Below are 22,784 nucleotides of genomic sequence, written 5' to 3' on the forward strand. Positions count from 1 at the left end.
CGCACACAAAATTTTCCCTGCACAGCGTTCAGCTGACCTCATGCCACACGCTCGTTTCATAGCCACACGACACTCATGTCTATTTATAAGCTCGTACTGGATGAGGAGGAACCAGAGGCACACACTGCAGAGGGTTGGCAGGTCCAGGCAGTGACCCTCTTTGAAAGTGTGGGTGATAGCCCACAATGCTGTTGAGAATTGATGATAAATTGACGTACGATCATCATTCCAATCCACGTGCCACCTCCGTCAAAAAATTGTCAGGAGCCGCAAACGTGGGCATAAAGGGGACTCAGATGCCAGCACTTCTACACATCTCCACAATGCAGCAATACTCTGTGTGGGAAGCACGTGAGCGGGCCCTGGGTCAGGCTCGGTCCCAGCCTCCACCTTGTGTGACCCAAGGTGCCGTGAGTTACATAGCAATGGGAAATCCATGTGTCCCCACACGATTCATTCTGTGTAGGTGTTAAATAGCTCAACACCGCAATAGAAAGTCTTTGAGTTCCTTGGGCTTGCCTATGCTGTCGGTGCACAAAGATGGTATTACACAAGAAGAAATCAGAGTGCCCAAACATGGCAGAGTTTCACCCCACCAAGGACCTCGGCTCACATTTCTACCCTAGTCAGTCAGTGTATTTGTGCCAGACAGGTAAAGCAATGCAATGGGAAGTCTTTGTGCACTCACAGCATAGGTGACCCCAAGGAATTCAAGCATGGTATTACACATGAGGAAATCAGAGTGCCCAAACATGGCAGAGTTTCACCCTGCTAAGGGCCTCGGCCTACTTTTCTGCCTTAGTCAGTCAGTGTATTTGTGCCAGACAAGTAAAACACCGCTATGGGAAGTCTTTGTGTACGCACAGCATCGGTGAGCCAAAGGAACCCAAGGAAAGTATTAAACATGAAGCAATTACAGTGTCCAAACATGGCAGACTTTCACTTCGCAGAGTATGGGCCCGGTGAAAGCCCATTAAAAGGTCTTGGTCGGGGGTGAACACAGTTCAGCCATCTAACGGATGGTATCTTATAAGCTGATCCCATGACTGCGTGTGGAAATGGAGGTTTCTCTGCATAAACCATCAACGGAGAGTAGGAGGTTTCTTATTTGCTTTGGAAGCCTGTTTGTAGGACCAATCTTTGGTGACTTGAAGGGGGCCTCCCTCCTTTGGAATGGGGAGGTTCCATTTTTTCAGCAACCCTATACCTTCTTCTGGTGAGTTAATGACGTTGAAAGTTCCCTCTTTGTTGATAAGGAGCTTTGTTGGGAATCCCCATCTGTAAAGGATTTTGTGTTCTCTCAGAATTGTCGTTACTGGGAAAAATTTCTTGCGAGCTAGCATTGTGATTTGTGAGAAGACGGAAAAAAGTTTGATATCTTCAAACGGGTGGGGTAATAACTTGAGGCTTCTAGAGATTTTCATGAGCTCGTCCTGAATATGGTAGAAATGCACTCTAGCTATCACATCCCTTGGAGCTTTTTCAGGGATATTCCTAGGTTTAGGGAGCCTATGAATTCTGTCCAGTATATGCTCCTCGGGTTTGGAATCAGGCAGGAGAGTTTTGATGAGATCTCTAACATGACAACTCCATTCTTGACACCATGATCAATTAGTCCCCCTAAAATCTATTGGTCACATGGTAAAAAAATAATTTTTCAAACCACATAAAATTGACTTTTTGAATCAAGAAGACTTTTAGATTATAATACAAGATTAATCTAATAAGACAAAGCTAGAACCTTTCCATTAGTGCTCAGTATTATTTAATCAATCAGAGCTGACAGACTCCCTTTCAAGTCCTGCCACAGTATTACAATTGGGTTCGGATTTGGACTTTGACTGGACCACTGCAACACCTTGATTATTTTGTTTCGCAGCCATTCTGATGTAGATTTGCTGGTGTACTTGGGATCATTGTCCTGTTGCATGATCCAGTTTGGGCCAAGATTTAGCCTTGGATAGATGGCCTCATATTGGACTCTAGAAAGCTTTGTTATACATAGGAATTCATGGTTGAGTCAAGGGCTGCAAGGTGCGCAGGTCATGTGGCTGCAAATCAAGCCCAAATCATTACCCCTCCACCACTGTGCTTGACAGTTGTTATGAGGTGCTTGTGTTGATATACTGTGTTTGGTATTCGTCTAACATGGCCAAACATCTCCACTTCAGTCTTGCCTGTCCAAAGGATATTGTTCTGGAAGTCTTGTGGTTTTGTTGCAACTTTGCAAGCTTCAGCTGTGCTTGCATGCATTTTTTGGAAAAAAGGGCATTCTCCAGGAAACCCTTCAAAAGAAGCTATATTTGTTCAATCTTTTTTCATTGCATTGTCATGAACCTGAACACTTAACATGCTAACTGACACCTTTTGAGTCGGAGATGTATCTTTTTTTTGCATGGTCTGACATTGGGGTAAATTCGTAGGAACCTTTATTCCTGGGAAGATTGTCAACTGTCTTGAATGTTTTCAACTTGTGAATAATCTTTCTCACTGTAGAATGATGGACATCAAATTATTTTGAAATGGGTTTATAATCCTTACAAGATTAATGGGCAGTAGCAGTTGCTTCTCTAAGATTTGTGCTGATGTCTTTCCTTCTAAGCACTGCGTTAACATTCGCCTGAATTCTCCAGACCAGCAAACTGCCAAAACTTCCACTTGTATAGAGGTGGTCACACTTGCTGATGATCAGCTAATCAAAAGCTGTACTTAATTTTTTGCACACTATTTCTGTATTTTAGCCTAGTTTCTGTTAAATAAATAATGGCACTATAATTTCTTATGTATTGCTGTTCATCTGAGGTTATTTCTCATGTATTGCTGTTCGTCTGACGTTGTATCTACGTAATTTTAAGATCTTCTAAGGACAAGATGTTTTTATTATGTCCTGATATATAAAACCATAGAATTCAAAGACGGAGCTATTCTCTGTATATCTCCATATATGTAAAATGTGCCAATTCAGCAATTGTATCAGTTTGGTTCTTGGTTTCTGGACTATTTCATTAATAACATAAGCACTAAACCTGTTACAATTTCCTTTTTACACTTTTTACTTTGCTGGCCTTAATTATGTCATTGTTTGCCCACCCATCAAAAAACAGCCAAATAGGGGGGCGTGGCCTGACTGCCGACCGAGCTGGACACATCCCTGTAACCTCTGCTCGTCTAAGCCTTCTAAAAGCTACTACAATGCATTCCAGAAGAGGAAAAACACAATCCGCTGCTCCCCTTGCCGGTGGGAGTACAGTGACAGCTAAAAGAAAGATCTCCAAAGCTCCTCCACAGAGAGTATCAAGTTTCTTTACAGCCCGAAGCGCTGATAGAGGAGAGACTGCTGTGCCCCCGCAGCTCCCCCCCTCCCTCCTGCTCTCCTGCAGATAAGGAGACAGCAGCTGATTCTCCACACAGCAGAGAGGTTTCTCCCACAGCAGGCATTGCAGAAGACTTTATGGAAACATCCAGAGAGCAGCAGCGATCTCCTGCACTACAAGAAGGGGTGAGTGCATTCTCCATTAAGACCCCTGTGAAAAGTGCAACATGTAAAATGGCTCCCAGCCACAGCTCTCAATCAGAGGCAAGCCCTTCCCCCACTGCTAGCCCAGAGAAGCAGAGGCAGAGAGTGTCTTCTCCCTCTCCCTCAGACAATATGATAGATCTAACTGCAGACCCTATCCTAAGTCTACCTTCTACAAACCAACCAGCTTCAGAGCTGTTCATTAAAAATCTAGTGGTAGCACTGAGAGACTCTATGCAAAAAGACCTGCACAAGCTGTCCTCCTCAGTAAATGTCACAATTCAAGAACTAGGCGACCGAACAGATCACGTCGAAAGTAAAATGGCGGAACTGACCTCCTCCCACAATAACTTAATCGACTCGCACTACGCCTTAGAAGAAGAAGTAGTCGCCATAAAAAATAAACTCGCCACATTAGAAGACAGAAATAGACGTAACAACGTCAAATTCCGAGGAATCCCAGAAACTGTCACTCAATCTAATCTGAAAGACTTTCTTTCTCAATTGATTCAAACAATCCTCCCAAACTCCTCAGAGCAAGAACGTCTCATAGATAGGGCACACAGACTGCCCAAACCAAGCTTTATTCATGCAGATACTCCAAGAGACGTAATTGCCAGAATTCACTTTTTTCACATTAAAGAGGCCATGATACAGTCTTCACAGAAAACCAATAATTTACCTAACCCATTTTCTGGCATCCAGCTATTCATAGACCTGTCTAAAACAACAATGCAAGCAAGACGTAATCTGACACCCATTACCACAGCTCTCCGTACTAACAAAATTCTGTACAAATGGGGATTCCCGACAAAGCTACTAATCCACAAAGATGGCTCCCTGCATATCATTACCAACCTTACAGAAGGAGGGAAACTTCTAAAGACATGGGGAATAAACACTGCAGAAAAAGCGCACCCGACCCCAGCGGCAAAGACCAAGAAAGCATCCAAAAATGGGACCCAACCTACCCATCCGTGAAAGTAATTGACAGTTCCATCATCGGGAGACCGTTCTCTACTCTCCGGCTCTTCTGGAAATGTTTCCTTAATTCTACTTTTAAGGAAGGCTGACAAACGTCAGGCGAACTTTTTCCTCCCCCCTTTGATAACATGCAGGTATCAAATCCTGCCTTTCTATACATCTTCTGTATATGTTTTGTTTTTCTATCTTATTTTTGCAGGCAACAGAATCGTCCCGCCACAGCTTCAACTCGAGGCGATCCTGCTATGTTCATCTCATTACGTATGTTTAACTGTTTTAATGTTATTATTTATGCAGTCACACTTCACGTACAAAACATCAATGCATCTCATTTAATTAGCCATGACACTTAAAGTCATTTCTCAGAATGCGAGGGGGTTAAACTCACCCTTTAAAAGGGCCTCAGTATGGAGAGACGCTAAACAAACAAAAGCAGACATTGTCTGCCTACAGGAGACACACTTTTCCTCCATGGCCTGCCCAAAATTCTCCAACAAGAGATTCCCACAAATATTTATGTCTTGCGCCTCCAAGAAGCGAGCAGGGGTCTTGACTGCATTTGGAACTAATGTTAATTTTGTGCTTGAAGAACAACTCGCTGATCCTAAGGAACGATACCTCATCCTTGTAGGTACCCTAAACGAGTGTCCCATCACAATAGCCAACATATATGCTCCGAATAAAGCCCAGATCTCCTTTCTAAACAAAGTTATAAAAAAAGTAAAAAAGATGCAAAAGGGGAAATTAGTAGTCTGTGGAGATTTTAACATAACCCCAGACAGAGAAATGGACTCCACAAACAAACAAAGAACATCTCCCAATCTTTTCCCATGGCTATGTAAGGAGGCACTCTATGACTCTTTTAGGTGTCTTAACTCCACTTCTAGGGAATTCACCTTTTTTTCCCCGAGGCACAAATCCTTCTCGCGCATCGACCTATTTATAGTAGACAGATGGACCCTACCCGCAGTTAAATCATCTGAAATTCATGTAGCAACTTGGTCAGATCATGCCCCAATATCTTTAAAGCTTGATCTAGGACCCCCCAAAGGAACAACAAGAATATGGCGAAATAATATTTCCTTAATTAAATCTCCCAAAAACAAAAAAATAATAGCCGAATCCCTAAAGGAATACTTCAGTCTAAATAACAGCCCTAAAATAAACCCTTTTACCTTATGGAATGCCCACAAGGCAGTGATCAGGGGCACCATGATCAAATTAAATGCGCAATATAAAAAGAACAAACAAAAACAAATTGACGAGCTTCTAATGCAGATTCAAAAATTTGAATTAAACCTACAGAACTCCCCCTCCGGCCCTGATCTATTAGAGCTAGCAAAGACAAGAAGAACGCTCAGATCAGTTCTATTAGAGGAATTCAACAAAAATACTAAATACCTAAAAGCAAATTATTACTCCTCTTACAATAAACCCTCTAAACTAATGTCAAACCTGGCCAGACCTAAACATATCAAAGCAAAAACCCCTTTTCTACTCAAAACAAAAACCCCAAGCATAAAACTCACCCACCCACAGGACATTGCAAACGAGTTTAGCTCCTTTTATGCTAACCTCTATAACTTGAAACTAGACCCAGCAACCCAGCAACCCCTCAACCAAATTCAACAATAATTAAGGATTTCCTACAAAAAATAGATCTACCTACAATTTTTTTTTTTTTAATTCCAAGTTTTATTGAATTTTAAACATATGATACATAACAGGGTAAACCTTGGTAGGCCAGCGACAATAGTATCCTGTGAAACAATCGGCAGAGATTTGCGACATATCACCACTGATCCTGATCCGGCCTTTGTACAGATATGAAATCAAAACTCAACGGACTTATTGACGAACAAAGACATACCACAGAGGGGGGGGGGGGGGGGGCTGGGAGGGAGGTAGGGGAATGGGGGGGGGGTGTAGTATAGGTGTGAACCGTGCAGGTGCTTGCACTCCTTGCTAAGCGCCTCATATCGGGTGAACCAGTCGCAACCCCCCCCACCTCCTCCTCTCCACATGTGGGGGATTAGCGAGAGAGCTCTGAACGTATCCTGCGCCATAAGCCCCAGGTTTCAAGAAATTTCTCGTGGGAGCCGCTTGACCAGCTGGAGAGTTCCTCCAAGTTGCAGGTCCGGTCCATTCTATCCAACCACTGAGAGAAAAGGGGAGGAGACCTTTGCAACCACAGCGGGGGGATAAGTGCCTTGGCTCCATCTATTGCGTGGGCTAATAGTCTGTGCCTCAGAGGATTAAAATCCCCCGAGGGCCTCCACAAGAACACCACCTCTGGAGTCAAAATAAAATTTGGTAAAATTCTTTTTAGCGCAGCCGCTATATCCTGCCAGAAGGTCGACAGGAGAGGACAGGACCACCAGATATGTAGATATGAGCCCTCATCACTTTCGCACCTCCAGCATTTGCTATCAGAAGCAAGCTTGTGATCAGCCAGCCACTGCGGGGTCCTATACCAGCGGACTAGAAGCTTATAGTGGGCTTCTTGATTGATGATGCATGAGGACAGCCCCATAGGAGAGCTTAAGGATTAGTTGCGTGTCTGCAGAGGATAGGGTTATATTAAGTTCCTTCTCCCAAGAGGAGATGAACGCGGGCTTATAGGAAAGAGCGGGTGGGAAGCAAAGCTTGCGTAGAAAAGAGATTCTTCCAGCGGACGCGGTGTTGGACCCTACCGCCTTCTCAAAGGCCGTGAGGGGTCTTGTGGACGCAAAGGTTTTTTTAAAATTTTTAATTGTTTCAACAATTTGGGCTCGCTGTAAGAAAGGCAGGGGTCGGTCGGGCAATAGAGACTCCACTGTCTCCCCAGGGTTTAGGTGGGACAAAGACTGAAGCTCACCTATGGTCTTATTATTTAGTATTTGCCATAGCCTGATCGAACAGGGGTCCTGTGGGAGGCCCAGTAGGGCAGGGAGGGAACATAATGGGGAAACTGGGGAGGGGGCCGGCGCAAGTACCTCGGCCCGAGAGGCCCAGGCTTCACAGGGACCCCTCAGGAGTATATTAAAATTCCTATTTCTGTAGGTGGCTTTTTTGGGGTACCACAAGGTCTCCAGCAGCTTCGGTCCATACAGGTCCGAGATCATCCGGAAGAGGAGGGGGTCTCCCGTTGGACCGGACAACCTCACCCAGTAACTGATGTGTGATGCGACGTAGAAGTCGGAGATGCACGGCAGGCCCATCCCTCCCTCCTCTCTTCTCTTCATCAACAGGCTGTACGGAAGCCTGGAACCCCTTTGTCTCCAGATATACTTAATGAAAATCTTGCGGAGGGTATTGAAAAAGTTTGCTGGGAGGTGGATCGGGAGCGACCGGATCTGATATAGGATAATAGGGAACACATAGGATTTGATTATGTTTCTCCTTCCGAACCAGGAGATATAGGGTAGATCGTAGTTGTGTAGCAGAGCTTTAATTTTGGTAATTAAGGGTGGAAAGTTGGCCGAATAGAGATCCTCTACCTTCTTTGTCAACCTGACCCCCAGGAAGTCTATAGCTGTGTTGGACCAGGAGAACGGAGAACCCGACATCAGACTAGAGCACCTCGCCTTTGGGATCGAGACGTTAAGGACCGTCGATTTATTAAAATTTATTTTGAAGTTTGAAAACTCCCCAAACCGTTCCAGGCATGTGGAGAGTCTGGTGAGACCCACCTCCGGGTTAGTGATGAGGAAGATGATATCATCCGCAAAGGCGGCTGCCGACAGAGATCGATCCCCTATTGTGAGTCCCCGTATCTCCTGATCCAACCTAATGGACTGAAGTAAGGGTTCCAAGGCTAGGATAAACAGGGAAGGGGATAGAGGGCAGCCTTGGCGTGTGCCGTTTTTTATTTTGAAAGGGGGGGAGAGGATATTATTTATTTTTAATCTAGCAAAAGGTTCGGCATATAGGGAAAAAATGGCCTCTACGAAGGAGGGAGGGAAGTTGAAGTGGAGCAGGACCAATTTCATATATTGCCAGTCCACTCTATCGAATGCCTTTTCGGCATCGGTACTTACCAAGGCGAGTGGGATTCTATTAGCGTGGGCATACTGCATAGCGTGGAGAATACGGATACAATTGTCCCTCCCCTCCCTACCTTTCACAAACCCGGCCTGCTCCCTCTCCACCAGATTAGGGATGTGGGCTTCCATACGCCTAGCGAGGAGTTTGGCCCATAATTTGGCATCCAGATTGATTAGAGAAATGGGACGGTAACTGCCGCACATCTCCGCATCTTTGTTTTCTTTCAGAATTAGCGTGATGTGGGCCTCCTGAGTTTGTCTCGGGAGGGCCCCACCTACCAGGAGAGCATTGAACAACTCTGTGAGGCGAGGCACCAGCGTGGGGCGGAAAGACTTGTAATAAGTGAGGGGCAGGCCATCTGGGCCAGGGCTTTTGCCCGGGGGGGAAGAGTTCAGGATCTCCTCCACCTCCGCTTCCGTGACTGGGGCCAGGAGTTGATTGGTTATTTCTGGGTCTATTTTGGGGAGGGAGAGCTTTTTTAGGAATTCTTTTATTTGTTTATCAGATTTATCCAACTCATTCTGGTCTCGATGTGGGCGCAAATTGTAGAGTTCGGAGTAAAAGTGTTGGAATTCGGCCGCGATGTCTTGGGAGGAGGTGGCACGGGTACCTAGGTGAGTTTTTATTGAGTCGATTTGGTTCCTGGTGCGAGCTTTTTTTATCATAGCGGTCATATACTTGCTACTCCTATTCCCTTGGGCAAAAGCAATATGTTTAAGATGTAGACACTTTTTATTAAATCTTTTTTCTAGGCAGATATTTAATTCCTTTCTGGTGTCCGCAAGTTTGGATAGGTTATCTTTAGTGACGGAAAGTTTAGCAGTGTATTCCAAGTTGGCTATGCGCTTTAGGAGAGCATCTATTTCTTTTTGTTGCCTTTTCTTTTTCCTCGCTCCAAGAGCTATCAGGATGCCTCTGACAAACGCTTTATGCGTCTCCCAAACCACCGGGACCGTTTGGTCACCGCCTCCGTTAAGCTCAAAAAATTCCTTTAGCTGCCTAGAGATCTCAGATTTGTCATCCTCGGAATCGAGGAGAGAGGTATTCAACCTCCAGCACCACTCCTGTGGGGAATTACTTAGGGGTCTGAGGTCAACGTGCAGCGGTGCGTGATCGGACACAGTGGTGGTGGCGATAGAGGAATCCAGCAGCCCCGGGAGAAAGGAGGAGGCTATGAGGAAATAGTCCAACCTCTGGAAAGAGGCGTGGACATGTGAGAAATAGGTGAAGTCCTTCGTAGTGGGTGAACATTGACGCCAAGCGTCAATCAAACCCAACTCCGAGATGCATCTCTGAAGGCGTCTCAGTTTAGGGTGAGATATTTGGGAGCGCCCAACTGACGAGTCCAGTAGGGGGTTTAGAGTCAAGTTCAGGTCTCCTCCCAAGATGATAGGGCCCACCGCGAATTCCCTGAGAGTTTCCAACTGGCCCAACAACCAAGCTACCTGGTTGGAATTAGGGGTGTACAGGTTAGCGAGGGTAATCTGAAAATTATTTAGACGTCCTCTCAGAAAGATGACCCTGCCCTCTCCGTCTGTGTGCTGAGCCTCACACTTGAATATGGTGGACCTATGAAACAATATGGAGACTCCTTTTGAGGCAGATGTTGGGTGGGGGTTGTGGAAGCCCTGGGGGAACTGTCTACCCGGTAAAGAGAGGCACTTGTAGTGGGTCTCTTGTAGGAAAGCGATCTTGGTGCCGTACCTTCTCAAGAGTTGCGCAACGTTGTGTCTCTTGAAAGGCGAATTCAGCCCTCTGATATTAAACGAGGATAGGCGGAGGCGATCATCCGAAGCTGGAGGCGGGGGAGGCATCGTAGAACCAGGGAGCATGCTACTGTAGCTAAAGAAATCGAAGTGCACAGTAAGACACCAGGTAAATTCACAATAAGGAGTGTGGGAGGTATGGGCGACGGTAGGTAGGAGTTAGGAGAGAAAACACTGAGGGAGGTAGGGAGACACAGAAGGGAGGTGACACTAAAATGAATAACACAAAATTAAAGATGAAAAGACCAAGTTGTCCAAAGACGGTCAGTGGGGGCGATGTACAGAGCGGTACCCGCCCCTATCCCGAGTACAGGGGCTCACGGGCAGTTAGGCGGAAACCGCGATGCACAGAACCTGCCCTGGACGACTCCTAAGGACCATTTAAAGAGACATAGAAAAGAGCTCTTAAATTCAGTTAAGCACAACAAACTTGCAATGATACCGGGAGAGAGAGAGGGAAGAGGGGAGGGGGCGGGCCAGGGAAAAGAAAAGGAACAAGTCACGGAGAACCGCTAGGCAACCGTCTGCTGGCATTCCTTGGAGGCGACAGTGTGCTCCACTGCGGTGTGCCGGCCAACCCCGGGCAGGAGAGGACAGCGGGGCCCAACCCCAAAGTTTAAACACGGACCTTTGGTGGAACCAAACACGAACAGTCCAACAACTGGGCCACACTCTCAGTTTCTCAGAACCGAGGGCAGGGCGGGAGAAAGTTTAAACCCGGTCTATAGCCGGGTAGGGACGTTTCTTCAATCTCCTGCTGGGGTAGGGTCGCGACTCTTCTTCTTCTTATTTTTTGGTGATTTTGCCGGGGGAGCTGAGTCCCATGCGGATGCAGCAGGCAGACTAGTAAATTTTGGCAGCTCCGGCAAAGGGAGCCAGCAAGGCAGGTCGAGCGGCTCTATCTCCAAAAACTGCCAACACGCTTGTAGGTCCTCTGGATCACGGATATTCAGTCGCCGTCCTTTATGAGAAATGCCCAGGCCGAAAGGAAACAACCAGGCATATTTAATCTCCCTCTCTCTCAGGACATCAAGTAGTGGACGAAGAAGGCGACGTTTGGCGAGGGTAGACGGGGCCAGGTCCTGGAAGATCTGTATGGAAGCGTCTGCGTATTTCAGACCCCTGTGATTTCTGGCCGCTCTCAAGATGGCGAATGCGTCCTGGAACGAGAGGACTTTACAGATGACGTCTCTCGGGGGCTCTGAATTCGCAGGGGGGGGTCTGAGGGCTCTATGGACCCTTTCGATTGTGATAGGGGCTGCTCTCTCCGGACCAAGAAGGAGTGTAAATATTTCTTTAGCCACCTTGTGGAGGCAGTCCGCAGCCCATGACTCCGGAAGCCCCTTGATGCGTACGTTGGAGCGCCTGTTTCTATTCTCTAAGTCCTCCTGCATCAAAAGGGCTCTATTGATGTGATCATGGTGGGCGCGCAGGGTGTGTTCTACCTCCGTGGCGTGGTTAACAATAGCGGAGGAGGAAGATTCTAAATCCTCTACTCTTCTCCCCAGGAGCTTGATGTCTTCTTTAATCTCCCCCAGTTCTAGCATAATAGGGCTCAGGGCTGTCATGATGAGGTCTCTCATGAAGCCTCTTGATACAGCTTCTCCCTCCTCACTGTCCGATGCAGCCCCCCCCTCCTCCTTACTAAGAGTTGCAGCCGATAGCTGTGCCGGCGCCATCTTTGCTGGGATCAGCGGAGAGCGGGGACTCTTCTCCTTCAGATAGCGCTGCATATCTGACTGTCCTCTGCTCACCCGCGGCGTCCCTGAAGTCTCCGGTCCTCTCTCCCTCCCGACTCTTCTCATTATCTCGCTGCTGGAAGCTGCTGTCGGTCCTTTAACGGAGCTCTGCCGCCGGAGCTACTCTCTCACACGGCCATTTTCCTCAGCGGCCAGGCTCCGCCCCCAGATCTACCTACAATTGACACCACAATCCATAACTTGGATAACCCTATCTCCACCGAAGAAGTTGAAAGGGCAATTAAACTCCTAAAAAATTTCAAGTCACCGGGACCTGACGGGTTTGCTAACGAATATTATAAAATATACGCCCACATTCTAACCCCTTATCTTACAAACACATTCAATGAAGCAATGTTAAAAGGAACCATGCCCCCGGAAATGCTACAGGCCACCATTATTACCATTCCCAAGCCGGGAAAGCCAACGGAATCTACAACGAGCTACAGACCGATATCGCTCCTTAATACCGATACGAAATTGTACTCCAAAATTCTAGCCATGAGATTAACTCAGATACTCCCGACCATAATCCATAATGATCAGGTTGGATTTACTAAAGGTAGACGAGTCTCTGATGGCACAAGACGAATGGTAAACCTAATGTCGGGCATGGGGACAAGTCGAGCGCCTTCTCTCCTCCTTTCTTTGGACGCGGAGAAGGCGTTTGACAGAATTCATTGGGACTTCGCATTTGAGGCTCTGAAAAAATTCGGAATAAGGGGAGGCTTCTTAAGAGCAATCAAAGCCCTGTACACAGCTCCATCGGCCAGGGTTTTGGTAGATGGCGCGCTGTCCAACCCATTCCAGATAACCAATGGAACAAGGCAGGGCTGCCCCCTTTCCCCTCTGCTGTTTGTAATAATAATGGAGCCTATGGCAGAACTAATTAGAAGCTCACCGCATGTCAGAGGCTTCTCGATGGGTGGTAGACAGCACAAAATCAGACTATACGCCGATGATGTGCTCCTGACACTCACTAACCCACTAGACTCCCTAAGAGAGATATATAACATCATTTCATCTTTTAGTAGGGTTTCCTTTTACAAGCTAAACATTAATAAATCCCAAATTCTAGGTATCAACATCCCTCCTTCCCTGAAGGAAGCCATTAAAATGGAATTCAAATTTCAGTGGCACTCATCAATCCCCTACTTAGGTATAAATTTATGTTTTCCGACAGCAGAAATGATATCTGCAAACTTGGATCCACTCTACACCTCAATACAAAAAGAACTAGAAGAGTTAGGTAAAATTGAATATTCTTGGTTTGGCAGAGTCACACTATTTAAAATGCTGATTCTCCCAAGAATTTTATATATCTTCCGCAATATAGCTCTCCCAATACCTTATAATAAAATTAACGAACTTCAAAAACAACTACTACGATTTATATGGAACAATAAGAGACCAAGGGTCGCATCTTCTATAATCTATCTCAACCGAAGACAAGGTGGTTTGGGGGTTCCTGACCTGTGGTCATATTGCCAAGCCATAAACCTAGACTTATCTAATCCTTGGCTATCTAACTCTGTAACCACAACATGGGCTTATATAGAGAAAAACCTAAATAATAACAGAAGCCTAAGATCCTTGCTGAAAGCGACTGCAATCAGTGGAATATACCCACTTCCCATGGCCAACCTGGACGTACAGAGGCTTTCCCCCCCTATGCTGGCAACCCTGCAGACCTGGAATCTCTACACCCAGAGACTGAAACCGAGTCCCGATGGGGGCTCAATTGACCTCCCCCTGGAAATACTAACTTATTATATTCCAGATATATCGATCACGAGGTGGCTTAGACTTGGAATCAAACGAGTGCGTGACTTGTTCGCGGGAGAGAAGATTGCTCCCTTTCAGACCTTGAGAATGTCCTTCGGTGTTTCCTCAGATGACTTTCACCTATATTGCCAAATAAGGTCATATTTAAACATGTCCCACTTAGAGAATTGTTCCCTCCCCAAGGGATTGATTGCCTTCCTTTTCAATAAAGGACCAAAGGATGTTTCACATACGAGATATTGTTATAATATCCTGACCGGGGATATGGGTACACAAAAAAAAGTTCATCTCCTAAATTGGGAACGCGACTTAAAAAGCACATTTCCCCAGAAACAGTGGATTCTTTCCTTTAACTGGGCAAATAAGTCCACGCTGTCCGCAAACCTTCTCCAGACACATTACAAAGTGTTAACCAGATGGTATTACACACCTGTTAAATTAGCCAAATGCTTCCCCAACACAGACAAACTCTGCTGGAGAGGTTGCGGACAGGAAGGCACGTTAATCCACATACTTTGGGAATGCCAACTCATCCATAAATTCTGGAAGGCGGTCTTCCACACCATACGTAAGGTCACACATAGCGCACTCCCCCAAAGACCAGAATTGGCATTACTGCTACTGCGATGTGACGAGATCCCTCCAACGGTGCGGAAATGGACTTGCCACATGCTTATGGTAGCCAAACTAGCCCTAACCAGGAAATGGAGGTCTAATCTCCCCCCCACAATAATGGAGGTACATGATATTATGGCAGACCACTGCTCATATGAAAAAATCTATGCTCTATCCAACGAAACTATGCCTAATTTCCATCGCACATGGAACCCCTGGACACAATATTATTCTAACATAACCTCCCCCCCCCTTGCTGAGAAAGTAATCACACATAACGAAACTCAGATATAGATGTTGTAGTGATCAAATGACTGCATTTCAGTTTTCAAGGATTTTTTCCTTAGTTTCATCTTTCTGCTAATTATCTTTAAACTTAATTCTTAACCCACGCATCGGACTATAAATGAAAATTGTGGGAAATAGTCCGATTCACACGGACAAAGTTTTAATTGCTGGACAAAGCATGTGTACCCTGCTATTTTTCTCATGAATATACAATATGTTACACATTGTGCACATGTATTCTCATGTACTGTTTACCCATGCAATAACCCAATAAAAACTATTTGTTAAAAAAAAAAAAAAAAAACAGCCAAATATAGGATTTTATTAGCTTCATTACAACAATGGGCAATAATAAATCACCTTTGAGGAAAGAGTCTGTTCTGAAACCGCGGTGCCAATTACCTGTACTGCATTCAATTTCCAACAGATGTACCACTAATAATTGCTAGCTTTCTCGTATATTGAGATAGGAACTGATGTGTGTTATATGTAGCTAATTAAAATTCTGGATTGCATTGGCTTACATTATGTAAGGTGCAGATAACACTTACAGAGCAGCAGCCAATTTCATGGTGCTTATTGCATAAAAGTTCTGATTATTTATTGCTGTTCTGCCCTTTTCCGTTATAGATTGATTTTTTTTCATTCTTATTTATTTTATTTTTCTTTACCCTAAAAAGGTTGAATGAAGGACCTACAGACGTGCCCTTCCTTGCCTTTTCTCTTGACTTCACATGTTCAGATACTGTTTGTGTGTCATTAGATAACCAGCTTTTCAAAAATGATCTGGCACTTGATTTCAAGTCTATATGTGTGTCTATTGTGGCCATCTAGTGGATGTGTAAGAAAGGAAGCAGCCTAACTCCTTTCCCAAGACATATATGTATGTTCATGGTGTATGGGGTTAGTATGGCGTGGGCTTAGAAGCTGAGGCCAATCTGTACAAAGCCGGTGTCGGCTGTCTTTGAAAATTGAAACCTGGCCACAACAGCTGCACTTAGTTTTCACACCAGGTGTGAACCCTTTAAAGGCTGCTGTCAGTTCTGATAGTGTGTCACGTTGGGGTCAAGGGACCTGCAGTTCTATGGGTTTCCAGGAGCACAGTGCTGCAGGTGTGGTTGATTTGGCTGGCTGATGGTTCAGAGTTCTCCAGCCAGCCAATCACCATCAGTTTGTGCACAAATATACCAGCTCCTCTTAGGAGAGGGTGCTGGTCATTGATTCATTATCCCTTTCCCACTCAGTACTTGGTGTTTGGTATTATGCGTGCTGCTAGTTTGAGCTACTTCCCCCACCATCCTTGAAGATGTTCTGAACACCTGATCTCCATCTGTATGTTTTGCGAGCCTCTGTTCCCTTTACTTTTATCAGGTGTAGCCTCCAGACATCTGATGTCCTGTGAATTGTCAGGAGGGTGAAATCCGACAATATGTTCCTTCTATGTCAGATTGGTGTCTGACTCTTTTTTTCCCGTTCTTGGTGTGAGGACACTTGAACTAGCTCCTCTTTTATTTATGCATGCATGAAGTTCTGGTGGGGTTTTCCTATTGTCTGTGACATGAGCAGATGTCAGGTGTGAACAATGACTCGTTTAGTCTATGTCTGAAGGTGTGGACTACACTTGATGTGAACAAGGTCCAGTTTAGTAGGTGTGAGCAGCATCTTGTTCTGCGTAGTATTCCCTCTATGTTGTAGTCACTTGGTGGGAACAGAGCTGTGTTCTGTGCATTTCTGTAGGTATTGACTACACTAAGTGTGAACTGTCCTGTTTCAATGTGCATGCTGCATGGTGTAATTGCTTGTTATCATCTAGGGCAAGCCAGGTCCCTAGGCTCCAGCATGGTGCCATCCCTATTAGGGCGATCACCCTGAGTGTAGGCAGGATTCCCTTTTTGTGGTTATAGTTGTCTTATTAGAGTAGGAACTTGCAAGACAATAAAGACCCTTAATGTGGGCTTGTGATGTTGCGTATTCTGGCGAAAATTCAAACCATATTTTCATCTGTATGAGTTGTATATTTGGTAAGTTTTTTGGCATCTGTTGTTTGTGTGGTTGTTTGTATGCTCATTCGGTTTATGTTTGTTGGTGTCCGGTCATGTATACATGTCCCTACTCTCCTTTCATCCCTCCAGCTCTTTTTTAAGTTGCATTTGTGTAGGTCATTGTTCTCTCAGCCTACACGGACATTACACAGTGCCATGGGGGGAGCTGTCTAGGTGTCATGGCAGCCCAAATCCATCTATAGATGGCCTCCAGGGCTGCCATGTATTTCTGCCTATTAAAATGTCTGCAGCATGTCTTAATACAACGCCATCAGAAATACCATGGACTGCCATACTGAAGTATTGCAAATGCTGAAATATCACATTCTGCAATACTGAAGTATTGCAGCATATAGTGTAAGTGATCAAACTATTGTAAGCTCAAGTCCATTTAGGGGACTAAAAAAAGAGTTAAATGAAAGGTTTTCATTGTTGTAAAAGATACAAGATATTAAAGGTTTTAGAGCCCCACTTTTCCCAAATTTATAATAGGAATATCAAATAACCCCCCAAAACATATTTGGTTTCTGTGAAAGTCTAATCTATCAAAATAATGTATTACAGATGCAACAAATTTTACCTTGATTGTGATATCATGACACAGAAGATCATCTTATCTTAACCCATTAAAAAGCTATTGTTCTCTTACCTTAACACAACAAAACCAATTTTAAAGTAATTCAATGTGTAAATGAACCACCCTGATAGCAGGGCCCACCATATTATCATGTTGCTTAAGGGTGGCTTCACAGGAGCGTGTTTTTGTGCGTATATAGGTGCTCATCTATGTATGCGCAAAAACACGCGTGTATGAAGGTCCGTGCATTGCCTCCATTTGAGCCGTGGCTGCTGCCAGGGGCTCCATTGAAGGCAATAGTCTGCGGGCACCCCTGAATTGTTTTTCAGAGAAGGGCTTTACATATAAGCTCTTCCCTGAAAAACACGAATTTTATTGGAAACATTTTTTTTTTAAATTACCTGTCCGCCGCTGCCGTGTCCCCCGCAGGGATAAAGAACACATCTGCCACATGTGGTAGATGTTTCCTTCATCCCCGTGAGAAAAAAGAATTCCCTGCTGCACCTGCCCCATCTGTGACAGATGCAGCAAAGGAATTCTTCAGCCCTGCGGGGAATAAAGAGTTCCCTGCTACAGCTGTCACAGATGACAGCTTCTGTAGGGGATCCAGCTTCCGGCATCCTGTAATTGTTTCTCAGGAAAGGGCTTTAAATATAAGCCCTTCCCTAAAAAAACAAGAAAAAATGGTGATAAAAATAAAAAAAAAAGAATACCCACCTTTCTTCAGCTGCCGGTTCCAGCCGACTCTTCTCCTGCACTGCTCTGAGGAGTATTCAGCAGGCAGGGATTTAAAATCCCCACCTGCTGAATGGGCTGCCTCTAATTGGCTGAGCACTGTGACCAATCAGAGGCAGCTCTCAGCTATTGAATGACAGCTGAGAGCTGCCTTTTATTGGTCCCTGTGCTCAGCCAATCAGAGGCACCACTCAGCCATTCATGAATTCACATTTTGCTTTACTGTCTAACACTGTGCCAAACTCTTTTTTCTGTTTATGTTTTACACATATATTTTAAGATGCCAGTTGCATTGCATGGTATAAGGTGAGAGAAGGGAGAAAAAAACAAACAAAAAAACACATCACCACACCCAAACCCATAGACATACACCCATATCCTCTAGGGCGCTAATAACCTAGGCATAATGATAATGGTAAAAAAAAAACAACAACAATATCACAGTAAGGTCGGTAATATTCAGGAGCAATGTCATGGAACCTCCCACCTATCTAAATAAATAATCTCCTTTCAAGCGATCGAATACTCTACCCATAATACACTAAAAAGGACTACTTATTACTGTTATATAAATATCATTTATGTTTTTCAATCCAGGAGACAGCATCCCAAGAATTATTTTTAAAAAAGTCCCCCCCTGCATCACAATTCTCAGCCGTGCCGGATATAAAATAGTATAAGGCAGCTGTAAACCCCATAATCTTCTCTTAACAACAGGAAACTATATCCATTTATTTTTGTATGTCCACTGAATAATCTGTCTTTTAATAATAGCTGTCTTTTGGTAGCCATTAATCTGCTATCTGCACTTTGTCGCTGTATGCTTACCTCTAGTCTGGTTTGTATTATAGCTCTATTCTTTCCTGGTTATTTTAAAATAGTTTGTTAATAAAGATTGTACTAAATATTTAGAACACTTAGTTTAAAATGAAGAACGGGGCTAAAGACAGACATGCAAAAATACAGAAAAAAGAGATAAATAATCAAAAGGTTGCCGTCTTAATCAGAGTAGGTAACAATTTCATGTCAGGCAACCATCGAAGCTCAAGGATAAAGTTGTTTCTAGTGTGACCCAAGCAAGGAAAGATGATAACTTATCTTTCCAATACTTGATTTCAGCAATCTTTAAAGAAAAAAAAAAACAAACTTATTTCTCTTTAGGCCTTAGTCACACGGGCGTTTTTTCACGCGATTTGCGCATCGCATGACGGATGCGCATGCGCAAATCGCGTGACCGGCGCCGAAAAATCGGCCGAAAAATCGCCGGAAAATCTGCTCCTAGCCGCGTTTCATTAGAAACGGGCCGGAGCTGTCCAGCGCATTGCATTCAATGGAGCCGGCAATACAGCCGGCTCCATTGAATGCAAGCGCTGCGGGCGAGTGTGGGATGAATTGTCGGGAAGGGGTTAAATATATAACCCCTTCCCTGCAATGCATCCTGAAAAGTGAAAAAATAAAAAAAAAGGATGTACTTACCTGCTCCCAGCAGCCTGAGATCCCCGCGGCCGTCCTGCAGTGGGTGTGAAGGGGGTGTGACTCAGGCTTGCCCCTGATTGGCTCAGCGCTGAGCCAATCAGAGGCAAGTCTCAGTCACACCCATTCATGAATTCATGAATGGGTGTGACTGAGATCAGCCTCTGATTGGCTCAGGCTGAGCCAATCAGGGGCAAGCCTGAGTCACACCCCCTTCACACCCACTGCAGGACGGCCGCGGGGATCTCAGGCTGCCGGGAGCAGGTGAGTACATCCTTTTTTTTTATTTTTTCACTTTTCAGGATGCATTGCAGGGAAGGGGTTATATATTTAACCCCTTCCCGACAATTCATCCCGCGCACGCCCGCAGCCCATTGCTTTCAATGGAGTCGGCTGTATTGCCGTCTCCATTGAATTCAATGGGCAAGCATCGTTCTTCTCTGCCACAGCTGTTCCAGCTGTAGCAGAGAAGAATGATTTGTCTTCTATATGTTCTCAATGGGGTCGGCGCTGCTGCCGCCGGCCCCATTGAGCGCATATAGAGAAGAGAACAGGAATCGCAGATCGCAGATAGGTGCGATCTGCGATTTCTGTTCTCTAATTTATCGGACGAGCGCATAAAAAGCGCTCATGTGTCCGATACCATTGCAAAGCAATGGTTTTAAAAAATCGCCGGACGCATGCGCATGCGCAAATCGCGGCAATAAACGCCCGTGTGACTGAGCCCTTAGTCTGTTTTCAAGATCATCTGCTTTATATTGCAAAGTACTTATAGACTGCTCACATTTACTAATTATGTCCTGCATAGAAATAACATTCTCTACCATTTCATTAATACACATCTCTACTTTAGGCCTTAGTCACACGGGCATTTTTTCACACGATTTGCGGATCGCATGACGGATGCGCATCCGCAAATCGCGTGACCGGTGCGCGCAAGTCGCCCGCAAATCGCCCGCAAATCGCCCGAAAATCTGCTCCTAGCCGCGTTTCATTAGAAACGGGCCGGAGCTGTCCAGCGCATTGCATTCAATGGAGACGGCAATAGAGCCGGCTCCATTTAAAGCAATGCGCTGCGGGCGAGCCCGGGATGCATTGTCGGGGAGGGCTTAAATATATAAGCCCTTCCCTGCAATTCATCCTAAAATGTGTAAAAATAAAAAATATATATATACTCACCTTCTCCCGGCAGCCGGAGCTCCGCGCGGCCGTCCTGCAGTGGGTGTGAAGGGGGTGTGAGTCAGACCTGCCCCCTGATTGGCTCAGCGCTGAGCCAATCAGAGGCATGTCTCACTCACACCCATTCATGAATTCATGAATGGATGTGAGTCAGACCTGCCCCTGATTGGCTCAGCGCTGAGAGGCAGCAGTCACTCACCCATTCATGAATTCATGAATGGGTGTGTGAGTGAAACCTGCCTCTGATTGGTTAGGGCTGTGACCAATCAGAGGCAGATCATTCAGCAGGCGGGGATTTTAAAGCCCCGCCGGCTGAATAGTGCCGAGAAGCAGTTCAGGAGAACTGACAGCGGCCGCGGCTGGACTCCGGCTGCAGCGGAAAGGTGAGTATACAATTTTTTTTTATTTTAACACATTTTAGGATGAATTGCAGGGAAGGGCTTATATATTTAAGCCCTTCCCGACAATTCACCCCGCGCACGCCGGCAGCCCATTGCTTTCAATGGAGCGGCTGTATTGCCGGCTCCATTGAATTCAATGGGCAAACATCGTTCTTCTCTGCCACAGCTGTTACAGCTGTGGCAGAGAAGAATGATTTGTCTTCTATATGTTCTCAATGGGGTCGGCGCTGCTGCCGCCGGCCCCATTGAGCGCATATAGAGAAGAGAACAGGAATCGCAGATCGCAGATAGGTGCGATCTGCGATTTCTATTCTATAATTTATCGGACGAGCGCATAAAAAGCGCTCATGTGTCCGATACCATTGCAAAGCAATGTTTTTATAAAGTCGCCGGACGCATGCGCATGCACAAATCGCGGCTAAAAACGCCCGTCTGACAAAGGCCTTAGACAGTTTTTCAGTAACTTTCTGTAAACCAAGTCTTATAAATACAACATCCCGTTTCAGGCTACCAACCTGAGCAAACAGGGAAGCCAAGACAGTATTACTTCTAGTTATAACTACAAGATCATGTCCTGAATCGTATAAGACCTTATATATCAATGGAGGGCAAGATGACACGGCTCAGATTCACATATTTTGGCCATATAATGTTTGCAGAGTCACTAGAAAAATCTACAATGCTCGGACAGATCAGTGGCAAAAGAAGACCCGGGCGCCAAAGGACACAATGGCTGATACTGTCAAAGCCGATACTGGCATGGATGTCACACATCTGAAAGAAGCCGTGCAAAACCGAAAAACATGGAGGGAGCTCGTCTCTAGGGTCGATGAAGGTCGTGAGCGACTGAGCGACTAACAACAATGCTGTATGCTGTAAGAAAAAAAAAACAATGGCAGAATTGATGTTTTCTCTTCCTGCTCTCAAAAAATAAATAAATAAAAGTTTTACAGTATATTATATCTACCCAAATATGGTACATATAAAAACTACAGTTCACCATGAAAAAGCAAGCCCTCAAATTGCCATGCCAATGGAAAAATAAAAAAAGTTATGGCTTTTGAAAAATAGAGATGAAAATCTAAAATAAATCGTTGCGTCCTCATGGCCAAAACAGGCCATGTCGTTAAGGGCTTCTGCCCACTGGCGAGGCCGATATTGGGAAGGGTTCACGGCCAGATATCGCCCTCGCAGTCCTGCTGAAAACCTCTGGGTCTGAGGCACTGAAAGTAATGGGCGATAGTGCAAAAAGAATGGACATGCTGCAATGTCTTTCCTGCATTGCATTGCAATGCGGTGCCATGCAGGGAAACATTGCAAGTGTGAATAAACCCATTCAAAAGAATGAGTTCCATATTTGTGTGTCTCGCAACGCACAATTCTCACACGATTTTCTCGCTAATGTGAAGGTGCCCTAAGGGGTCAAAAACAGGAAATTCTGTTTCCCTTGCTAAGCCACTATGTATGAGACTACAACATCTTATAAATCCATGATCGATTGAAACCTGCAGTCTTGATTAGAGATGAGCGAGCGTACTCGGATAAGCACTACTCGCTCGAGTAATTTGCTTTATCCGAGTATCGCTGTGCTCGGGTCTGAAGATTCGGCTGCCAGCATGGAGCAGGGAGCTGCAGGGGAGAGCGGGGAGGAACGGAG

General features: G+C 45.2%; 1 long non-coding RNA gene across 1 annotated transcript; it reads left to right on the forward strand.

Moving 5' to 3' along the window:
- The first annotated feature begins 3,419 nt into the window (after positions 1–3,419).
- Positions 3,420–21,999, forward strand: LOC136587053 (uncharacterized). Its single transcript, XR_010787420.1, has 3 exons — positions 3,420–3,499; positions 4,701–4,762; positions 21,787–21,999. It is a non-coding gene; the product is annotated as an uncharacterized lncRNA (long non-coding RNA).
- Positions 22,000–22,784: the final 785 nt, after the last annotated feature.

The sequence above is a fragment of the Eleutherodactylus coqui genome, chromosome 12 (assembly GCF_035609145.1).
Source record: "Eleutherodactylus coqui strain aEleCoq1 chromosome 12, aEleCoq1.hap1, whole genome shotgun sequence".
Lineage (NCBI taxonomy): Eukaryota > Metazoa > Chordata > Amphibia > Anura > Eleutherodactylidae > Eleutherodactylus > Eleutherodactylus coqui.